Raw genomic sequence first — 10,319 nt, forward strand, 5'->3', positions numbered from 1 at the left:
TCGTCACGTTCAAAAGTGACAAAACCTCAATGAATTAAATATACTACATTTTAGTTCAGTAATATTTTTCTTAATATTCTGTATTTTGTGGGGATTTCATGGTACTTAAGAATATTTTATGCACCATTTATTTTATTTTTTTATTAAATAATACAAATGTTTGAATTTTTATTTATTCTTTTCCCCCCAATTCATGCACTATTTAAGGGACAGTTCACCATGTCCTGGAGAAAACACTTCCTATATTTTGTTTTTGCAGTCAAAGGCTATTAAATTCTACTACTTTGGCATAAATTCACTTTTAACTTGGTAATATGACTACTGATACAATATTTAACCCAGTGTTTGCTCAATCTGTGCAAAATGATCACATTTCCAGTTTTGCTAATTTTTTATATTTATGAAAATGCACCGTAATTATAATACATTTTGCTGTTTGATTTTAAAGCCTGACATGAATTAATAGTCAGAAGAAAAAAACTTGGTGCTCCTACTTGTGGAAAATAGCTTGTAATGTAAATACATGAGATCTTTATGACAGTACAGCAGACTACTTTACATAGATGCAAAAAAAATAAGTTGTCACAATATATCTCCCAATCATATATCTTAGTAAGATCAAATGCTTAGTTTTATGATCAAAGCTCTAGTTTTTATTGTGATGGGCAAAACATATGACGCAGTGAAATACAATGATGATTGGGAGATGTACAAATAAACATTCTTCAAATGGATCATATTTGATAATCATGTTTTAACATGATTTTTCTAAAAAGTGATGTATGGGTAATCAAGTAAACCTTGCTTCAGTCCAGTAAGTGTTTATCTTGAAATATTACTAACCATATAAATGTTATTCGTATGTTCACAGCAAAAAGATATGTGTACCACAACTTGAAAAAGGACTTTTAGCCTTTTGCTTGCTGTAAAAGTATAACCTATCAATCAGAACACGAAAGGCATGTAGATTGTATTCAACAGGATTTTAAGCAAAGTTTGAATCATGTTGATAATTTAGAGGTCTTAGAAATTTATCAAATATGATACAGTAGGCTTATAGGGTTATATGAGGCCAATTGTATATACATTTTTTATACCTTTATGTACCTTTTGTATGATAAACAATTTTGGTACTATGTATTTCCAACATGAACCAGACCTCTGGTATAGACCTCTTGGGAATCTGGCAGGATGTACAAAAACATTGTATTTTGGGAATGCAGCTATATTTTACATGTTTTCCGCTAATGTCACACCCACACAGGATTCAATGACAATGAAAGTGTCCTTTTGCTATGCAGGAAATGTTTCAGAATAATCTTTGAAAAAGAAAAGACCGCCTCTGATTTCCTTGGGTGGACAGTGAGGAAACAAAGGATCCAAATGACAAATGGGGGAAAGGTTTTTCAACAGCCATGACCTTCGGGGCACAAATCTAACTGTCTGATCTCTTTGTAGAGGCCCGACTGTATCACATTCTCCTTTGTGCCCTGGCCCTCCTTTATGATTCAGATCCAGATTCAGGCCATATAAATATGACGAAAGCCTTCTATACTAATGTTTTTCCACTGCTGCTGCCCATTAATGGATCTGGGAAGGGCTTGTCTATAACTGGCCGCTTCCCTTGAGTGCTGATTTCAACTGAAATACTAAAATTGAATCTAAGCCTACATAATGGCTTGAATTATAGAGCAATACCACCGCATACATTTTGAATGAGAAATCTGCTGCACAGGCAGCTGATCGTTCAGCAAAGTCATGCAGAGTTGAACCTGAACTGAAAAAACATTCAATCTTTCCTCTTTAAACTAAAATGAAATTAAAATATGTACTGAGTCAACAGAAATGTTTGCTTTACTGCACAGTGCTTTGACAAAATGACAGAGTGCTTACAGAGGGAAAGGAGTTTCAGTTTGCATTTAACCAAGCAGTGCCACTATAATTGTATAGGTATTTTTGATTTAAAATGAATTGAATTTTTTAACTGAATTGAATTGAATTGAATTATTTTTAGACAATCTAGAAAATAAATAAGGTGAAATTAATAAAGAAATGAACAAAGAATAAAATAAAAAGTAGAAGAGAAGTTTCAGTTTGGATTTAACCAAGCAGTATTTTATTATGTTATTGTATTATTTTTAGACAATCCAGATAATAAATGAATGAATAATAAAAAAATAAAATAAAACATAAAAATAAATAATAGATAAAATAATTTAAAATCTAAAATAATAGATAAAGATAAAATAGATAATAATAATTATAATAATAATAACAGATACATTAACTGATAAATGATTTATATAATAAATAATAAAATAGAAAACAGGATTAATCTTGATCACCGTGATAACCCAAACTTACTGACATTACTAGTAAACAACACATGCACATACCATAAATCATCTAATTGCCAGGAAAAGTGTCTAAGCGCCATCATTACAGTAAACAATGAGTTATCTCCATTCCTCCTCTCATATATCACACGGCCAATGCCACTGCCACTGATAAGGCTGCCTCCTTAACAAAATTCGAATGCAACGTTTTTGCATTCGAATGTGGATTTTTATCTTAAATTCGACGAATATTCGAAATTCGAATTTTTTTTGACAGCCCTAGCGCACACATCCAACGCACATGCACAATGTCTGTAATATAGTGTGCCAATACTAAATTGAGTTCACTTTCCCATCTTCTTGTGCTTGAGAGGAGAAATACACACAAAATTGTCAAAATATCCTCATAAACACAGTCTGTTTTGTCTTAAGTGAAAGTAAACATTTGAGCATATATCACACGGCCAGCATGCCACAACTGTTTATACATGTTATGAAGAGCTGAAGAAGCTCATATATTAGCAGAAGAGATAGCATATACATCTGTCGTCTTGGTCTGGTTGTTCCCACTCTGAACCCCACGGGTCATAGGCACTGTGACATCAACCATCAGACGCACACGCCTGCTTTAGAGGAATGTAAACAAACGTCTCCAGATGATAAGCACAATGATCCATTCTGACCCACCACTCCGTAGGCCTTGTTCTGAGTGAAGGTTACAGAAATGTTTAGAATTCAGTGATGCTGCCAGCTCTCATCAAACTGTCTGTGAGAGCAAAGGTCTGGTTATGGCAGAGCTGTGGAGCAGGGAAGGCCCTCTCTGCTGCCATGGGTTTGCAGACACATTGCAGTGGTAAACAGCTCTGGATGAAGGTAAATTTGAGTATCTCACTGTGGCGTACGAGATATTTCAAAACTTGACCACATCCTCCCTGGTCTTTTTCATGACACACACTTCCTCTTTTAGAGGAATCTGTTGAGACCAGCCAAATTCAAAAAGGTGCCCTTTAGTTTCTAGATCTTTTTTGTTCCAGTCTTCTGTAAGGTAATTTTGACTTCTTATCTCCCAATTCTGAATTTTTTTCCTGCAATTGCAAGTTTATATCTCACAACTCTGACTTTTCTTCTCAGAATTACAAGTTTATGTCTTGCAGTTACGAGTTAACATTTCACAATTCTGAGTTTCTATCTCGTAAAACTCAGAATTGCGAGAGAAATAAAGTTGCAAGAAAAAAATTGTGTAGGGTTGGGTTTCGGGAACTGGTTTCATATTTCCAAGAACTGTGAATTTGATAAGACACACATTAATTCCTGTGTGCACATTTTAATGTGATTTTAAACCATTGAAGCGCAAGAAGATGTGAAACAGAACACATTGGATGTGCGTACACTATGGCTGTCAAAATGGCTGAAAAACTAAATTCGAATTTTTTTTGACAGCCCTAGCGCACACATCCAACGCACATGCACAATGTCTGTAATATAGTGTGCCAATACTAAATTGAGTTCACTTTCCCATCTTCTTGTGCTTGAGAGGAGAAATACACACAAAATTGTCAAAATATCCTCATAAACACAGTCTGTTTTGTCTTAAGTGAAAGTAAACATTTGAGAAAGAAAATGCATGTGCAACAGTATAATGGATCTGTGCATTCGGTCTTAAAGGGGCAGCAGCCTAATAAACCTGTTGCCACCTGTGTCTTTTTAAGGGGTCATATGATGCTATTTTAAAGATCATTATTTGGTGTATTTGGTGTCACAGAATATGTTGACATGCTTTAATGTTCAAAAAACACATTATTTTTCAAATACTGTACATTATTGTAGGTCCTCTATGCCCCGCCTCTCTCAAACACGTCGTTTTCAACAAAGCCCCCTCCTTTGACAAGCGCAGTCTGCTCTGATTGACCAGCTGACCCAGTGCATTGTGATTGGCCAAACACCGCAAGCACGCTTTCACAACGAAACACACAGCGTCTCGACATGGCGGCATCAATACTACAGCGAGAATAAAAGTTATGCTTTCTTTCTTTGCGTGAACATTTGGGCTGTGTTATGCAAATCTTCCCACATCGTGACGTAGGTATGTGGGGGCGTGTTAGAACGAGCTGTTTTAGGTAGGCGTGGCTGACTCTTAACTTTTATAAAGAATATCTCTTTGGATTTGAGACTTTAGTCTTTGCAACTTTACAGATCTTCTTTATGCACCAAGAGCTTGTAACACTCCAAAGAGAAAGGAAAACTTGAAATCGCATCATATGACCCCTTTAATGTTAATCAAAGAACAAAAGAAAAAGAAAAATGCTGACCTTGACTAAATAACTTTTGTAACTTTAATGAGGATTAATCCATATTTTAAAACTTATGCAGTGTTATTTTACATTTGATTTCAATTTCTGTACCTGAGAATTGTTCAGTTGCATTTATCTGAGTTATTGTTAGATCGTTTATTTGTTCTTATTTTATTACTGACAGTTTACTTGTCTTTAATAATGTTGGAAATCTATATTAGTCTAGTTGTTTTTGCTGTGGTATTTTTGTTAAAAGCACAGGCAAAAGTTCCTTTTGTAAGTGTTGTTTGGGCTGCTGATTTTTGTTCATGGTATTCAGCTGCAACAGAATGTTTTGCAAAAAGACACAGAATAAAAATGTTTGATATGTCAGTGTTTGATGTTTTTTTTTTATACCTTATTGGAATCAAAACTGGGAATCGTTAAGAATCAAAAATGATAAGTAGAATCGGAATAGACCCTAGATTTGTGAGGTGAAAAGTCAAATAATTTTTTATTCTGTGGTGGAAACAGGAATCCATAATAATCTCAGTGGGTGGGTGTGATGTCAAGAATGTGAACTTGTTCAAAAAAAAGTTGTTTTGCCACACAGTTTTTACAGTATTTTGTTTGAATGGAGTTTCATAATCCCATCTGCAGATACAGAGCAGAGTTACTGTCAGAACATTTGCAGGCCTTAGTTTCAGTATTCCTCCAGCTGCACTTTTGTTATAGACGTGCACAGAATCTAATGACCATGAGCTTCTGTAGATCCCGCCTGAGCTTCAATAAATAGACATTAAAGTAATGCAGGTTATACTTTAAAATGGAGATTAAATGGAGATTTTATTGCACAAACAGCATGAGGTTTTGAAGTACTAAATAAATTCCTATTGAAGGTGACATGCTCTGGATCTTACTGAAACTGTCTTACCTCTAGCAATGCTTGCTGAGCACTGCAGGCAGCTGGTTTGTAAAGGTACTGTGGTTCAGATCTCCATGGCGACCAAAGACATTTAGCAGCAAGAAAAGCAGAGCGGATGGTTTCACATGCTGGCATTCATGGGGGATTTAAACAGTCACAAAATGTCAGCTGTCATGGAGTCTGATATCAGACTATAATGTGAATGATTGCATTCAAGTTGAGTAAAAGTACTTACGTTGAGTGTACTTAACTATGAAAAGTTACATTGAGTGTACTTAACTATGAAAAGTCAAAATACTTATCTACAAAGACTACTTCATTATGTTTTTGCAATTCAAGTTATTTTCCGTCAGCTGCAAGGCAACATTTATTGCAAGCAATCACATAATTAAATGTTTTCTTTATGGAAAATTAAATGAAATTAAATTACATTTGTGAATAAGTGGTAATAAAAGGTGGAAAAGTGAATGAATGCAGTAAAAAATATATAATGAATAATTAGTATTTTTAATAATTATTACTAAATATAAAGATTCAATATTATTAAATGTACATTTAATTTAATATAATATTTATTTCATTTAATAATTATTAATAAAAATCGAAATAATTAATTTTTATCTTGTTACTGTAGTAATTCACTTTCAAAATAACTCAAAATCAGTTTGTAACATAAGTAAGACCAAATGAAATCCCAAAATAAAAATATCCTGATAAAACACAGATTTTGAAAGTCAAAATACTTTGTTAGTGTCAACCACTGGTGATTAAAAAAAGTTATTTATTTAGCCTGTCATGCATGAAAATAATTGGTTGTGTGTTTTTTGGGGACATGTGAAAACATGTTTTGAAGATATGGCAGCATTCAAGCCTCATGACACACTCTTTCTGGTTCTCTCTCTCTCTCTCTCTCTCTCTCTCATTCTGAGTCTCTGTTCACGAAGAGAAGATTAATACGCAGAGTGATGAATGCGTCTGATGAGCCATAGAGCAACAAGCCACAGATCAGGTCTCATTAGAGCTGCTCCCCCCCCAGGGACTCGACACCCCTCACAGGGAAATGACTTCAACCACACGGCTGCAGCTGTTTATGGGGTAGAAGAGAAAAAGACGAGAAAGAGACCGATGGAACATCCATCACAGAATGAAACTTAGTTTGTTTGTTTTTTTGTTGTTACACTTCATCTTTCAAAAAACTAGCTCAACAACACTGCAAAGATGTGTGCATCCGTTCTTCCTGTCAGTGGTCTTTGTGTGCTGTGAATGTGTGGTAAACAGAACACTGTGGGCAAGTACACAGTGCATGAATAGGCTGAAAAGGTTACGTACTTAACTATGAAAAGTTACATTGAGTGTACTTAACTATGAAAAGTCAAAATACTTATCTACAAAGACTACTTCATTACGTTTTTGCAATTCAAGTTATTTTCCGTCAGTTGCAAGGCAACATTTATTGCAAGCAATCGCATAATTAAATGTTAGCCTGTCATGCATGAAAATAATTGGTTGTGTGTTTTTTGGGGACATGTGAAAACATGTTTTGAAGATATGGCAGCATTCAAGCCTCATGACACACTCTTTCTGGTTCTCTCTCTCTCTCTCTCTCTCTCTCTCTCTCTCTCTCATTCTGAGTCTCTGTTCACGAAGAGAAGATTAATACGCAGAGTGATGAATGCGTCTGATGAGCCATAGAGCAACAAGCCACAGATCAGGTCTCATTAGAGCTGCTCCCCCCCCAGGGACTCGACACCCCTCACAGGGAAATGACTTCAACCACACGGCTGCAGCTGTTTATGGGGTAGAAGAGAAAAAGACGAGAAAGAGACCGATGGAACATCCATCACAGAATGAAACTTAGTTTGTTTGTTTTTTTGTTGTTACACTTCATCTTTCAAAAAACTAGCTCAACAACACTGCAAAGATGTGTGCATCCGTTCTTCCTGTCAGTGGTCTTTGTGTGCTGTGAATGTGTGGCAAACAGAACACTGTGGGCAAGTACACAGTGCATGAATAGGCTGAAAAGGTTACTGTTTGTTGTACAATTCTGGCCAAGTGATCCAAAAGATACAAAAGGAGGGACAGAGACAAAAAGGTCACCTCTATTTCCACTGACGTGTTTGTGTTTGCATTTGTTCTTCCAAGACACTAAAAACAAAAACTAGGGTAATTAGAGAATCGTGACTCTGTATTTTTGATCACAAAACTAATACATAGAGCTCATTTGTGATCTGCATATACAGTACACACAGAACCAAAGCAGAGGATCTTTAAACTGAAAACCGAAAACAACCCCCCCTGATGGTTGTTTGTCTCAATGTAGCACACGAGAGAGTCGCTGAATAACCCAAACCCACCGTGTAACACAAACTTTCATTCTTCTCTTTGATCTTCTTGCCTCTTTGTGAATGCATTGTGGGATATCTCAGATCAACCCTAGACTATAAAAGCAGAAAAGATGAAAACAAAGTGTTATGAGAGCCAATAAATGAAAGCAGACTTATTAACACAAACTCTCTGATCACTGTGTGTCTCTCTTTTCTCTGCCTCAGTGTATGTTTTGGAAACTTCTGTAGGGGTACAGTATTAAAAAGTCTCACAAAGTCACTTGAGTCAAGAGATCTATTTCTCTGTGTGGAAAGCTGGAACATTCAACATCAGTTATAAAATGTGTGCAGGTTGATAAAGGGAGCTGAAATGAGCTGTGACTGATTGTGCGTGTGCATGTGTGCTCAGCTCCACAACCTCAAATAAATAATGCCGTCTAGCTGGCTTATGAAACTCTCCTCTTTAAACAAGACTTCTTTCACCATGACCTGCTTCTTCTGAGTTTATCAGAGTAGTTTTGGGTACATTAGGCCTGTAGTTGAAGGTCACGGTGCAAATAGTGTTTAAAGGAATCTTTCATCCAATATTTAAATTCTTTATTCTTTGAAATAGTTATATATTTTTTGAAATAGCTTTATTATAATTTATAATTTAATTTAGCAACTTAGTCAATGGATATTGCATAATTTCTGTTTTCAGAATATTTAATAATAGGGAATTTCAAATGAATTTTCTTGTATAAATCTGTGAATATATACAATTCAACTTAGTTGCTATAAATTACGATAAAGAATGATATACACTGGACAGAAATTGGTGTATAAACAATTTTCACTGAAATACTTAAATAGTTTTTCCATGCAAAACATACTCCAATAATTTTATTTTTAATAAATATTTTTTACAGTGTAAAATTCCATCATTTGTAAATCATTAAGATAATTTAAGATAAATGATCATTTATTAATTATCACATAATACATAATAATTTTAAATATCTATATCACACACACACACACAAATTGGTGTATAAACAATTTTCACTGAAATACTTAAATAGTTTTTCCATGCAAAACATACTCCAATAATTTTAGTTTTATTTACAACTTTGAAAAATATTTTTTACAGTGTAAAATTCCATCATTTGTAAATCATTAAGATAATTTAAGATAAATGATCATTTATTAATTATCACATACTACATAATAATTTTAAATATCTATATCACACACACACACACACACGCACACATAATGTTTTCAAATTAATAATAAAAGTATACATAATAATTTTAAATATCTATATCACACACACACACACGCACACATAATGTTTTCAAATTAATAATAAAAGTTAAAGTGAAATTATTTTTATTTTATGCTATTATTTCATTTAAAATAATAACTGCAAGCTCCAAAATGACAAAAAGTTAAATAAAATTAAACATAAAATTAGCACAAAAGTAGCTCATGCATTATATTCCAAGTCTTCTAGGTCATATGACAGTTCTGCGAAACAGGCCAAAATTAATGTCTTCCCCTCCAACATAGTTCTTTTCAGTGAATAAAAACTTAAATTTGGTCTATCACAGCTATCATATGACTTTAAAAGACTTTGAAAGCGTACATAAGCTGTATTAACCACTTTTATCATACTTTTTGGAGCTTGGCATTATAATAACCATGCATTTTTGTTGTGTGGAAAGGAGAAGCTTGGACATTCATTTGTAACAGTTTGCAAATGCATATGCATGATCAAAAACCTCCAGGTGAGCTGAATTGTATAATCACATTCTTTTGAGTCAGCTGTTCTCAGCAAAAAAATCTCCCTGCTCACACTGTCTCTCTCTCTCTATCTCTCTGCTTCATAGGGAATTGTTACAGTGATGAAAATATCACAAGCACTGGGACGTCTGCATATCAAAGCAAAAAGAAAGAAGGCATGGAAGCGTTGGCTTAAAGGGATAATTCAGTAACCCGTGCTGCAGTCAGTGTGACACAGAATGAATAACACATCCACTCCCCATTCTTTCCAAAACACAATGACCGAGATCAAATCACAGCCACAAATAACAGAAAAACCTTAAACGTGCCAGTGAACATGTGAGTTGTCTGCTCTCCTCTGACAACTGAGCGCTTTTCCTAAAATGATTTCTTGGTGCAGTCATGCAACTCACGTAGACATCCACAGCACAACTCGAAACCTCGTGGTTCAGTGACGCACAAATGAAGGGAATGAAAAACAAAATATGGCTCTCGTGAGTGATTCTTGAACTGACGTAGAGCCACATGTGCCTCCCACGTCATTTCATCACTGAATTTATATTATGCTGTCATGAAGTGATTAGTTTGTTTTCTAAATACTTTTTGTGGGATTCGAATTTTGTACTTTTTTGTGCTGCACGACTTTCCCATGTAACTGAAACACTCTGTTCCCTCTGATCTGGGATCTCTGTCCCAAGAG

Source organism: Sinocyclocheilus rhinocerous, unplaced genomic scaffold (genome assembly GCF_001515625.1).
Source record: "Sinocyclocheilus rhinocerous isolate Xijiao unplaced genomic scaffold, SAMN03320098_v1.1 scaffold738, whole genome shotgun sequence".
NCBI classification, from domain to species: domain Eukaryota; kingdom Metazoa; phylum Chordata; class Actinopteri; order Cypriniformes; family Cyprinidae; genus Sinocyclocheilus; species Sinocyclocheilus rhinocerous.